The sequence below is a fragment of the Arachis ipaensis genome, chromosome B08, assembly GCF_000816755.2.
Source record: "Arachis ipaensis cultivar K30076 chromosome B08, Araip1.1, whole genome shotgun sequence".
In the NCBI taxonomy this organism is placed as follows: Eukaryota; Viridiplantae; Streptophyta; class Magnoliopsida; order Fabales; family Fabaceae; genus Arachis; species Arachis ipaensis.
This window is the reverse complement of record NC_029792.2, coordinates 121,595,418-121,596,928: the sequence shown is the minus strand read 5'-3', so window position 1 is coordinate 121,596,928 and position 1,511 is coordinate 121,595,418.

Here is a 1,511-nt window from a genome sequence, read left to right as displayed (position 1 = left end):
TGGGTGTATTTTATTTACCTGAATGTTGCTAACAAAAATATCTAATGTTTCAAGGGATTGTAAAGATGGCGCAAACAAGAGAGAAAATGAAAAAAAATAGAGAAAAAACAAAAAAAACAAGAAATAAAAAAACAAAAAAAGGAAGGCAAGTTCAACATCGTCTTCGGAGAAAGTAACAACTGATAGTGACAGTTCTACCTCTGAGTTTGAGACTCAAGAAGACTCAGAGGATTCACCAAGAAACAACCCAGCAAAAAGGGGAAAAAGTAAGTACCATACTTGGGTGTATTTTCTTTATCGAGTTGGGTGTATTTTGTGGAACCATTTGGGTGTATTTTGTTTATGAAGTTGGGTGTATGTTATTTATTAAGTTGGGTGTATTTCGTTTGTTGTGTTGGGTGTATATTGTCCATTCAGTTGGTTGTATCTTGTGCATTCATTTGGGTGTATTTTATATCTTTAGTATGTTCTAAATAATGATTGTTTGCCTTCCAGAATGGACTCCAAAAAAGAAAGAAGAGTCAAGAGGATTCTGATTCAGAATCTGAATCAACTGATGAGGAATGTTCTGAAATTATTACTCCTTTCTTTTGGCTTAATTATCAAGATCTCATGTATTAACTGAAGTGTCTCTTATTAACTTATAGAAGCGAAGAATCATTACCGGTGAAGAAGCAAAAAAAAGAAAAAGACACAAAGAACACCAAAAAAGTAAGCACTTCTTTGGATAATATTCTGTGATAAAATTAATTTTTTATTTCTGATTCATACTTGTTTTTTCCACCGAGAACACAATCCAAAAAGAAAAAGGTTGTTGTTGAACATTCATCTCCTGAAGAAGAACAATCCTATGATAGGTACAGTACTTCGTAAGCTATATTACCGTCTATCATCATAATTATTTTTGTTAACATCTTCTTTTATGAATGTAGTGACAGATATGAAATAGGAAGTGAAGATCTAGATGAATTGTTAATGGAAAACAATGAAAAATCTGCTGCAGAGGGGTATGTCTTCTTGGGGTGTATATTTCAGATTTTAGTGTGTTTTCTTTTCTAATAATTGTTTCTTGTTTCGCAGGGAGAAGGAAGCTGACCTGCGATCGACAGAAGGTCGCTATGTCTCCTCTGAAACGTAAGAAGCATTATTTAATAAAATCTTGTTATCATGATTTACCTGTATCATATTTTGTCTGAATAACATGAAATCTGTGTAGAATACCGGACGTGAACTTGGGAAGTGATGATCCTTCCTCTCAAGGACACACAGAACAAAGTAGTGTAAACAGGACGGCAAAGAGCATGTAATTTCTCTTTCAAATAACCGTTACTTTTGTTCTTTTATTACCTTCTACTTCTAATTCTGTATATATTTTTTTTTAGAAAAAAAAGCCCTTTATTTTTTTATTCGAGAAAAAAAAGGCAGGAAAAAAAAGCAAAATCTGCAAGTATGTAAGTTCTCAAAAAACAAAGCCTGTCTTTCTTTTGAATTGTTTGGATGTATTTTTTGAC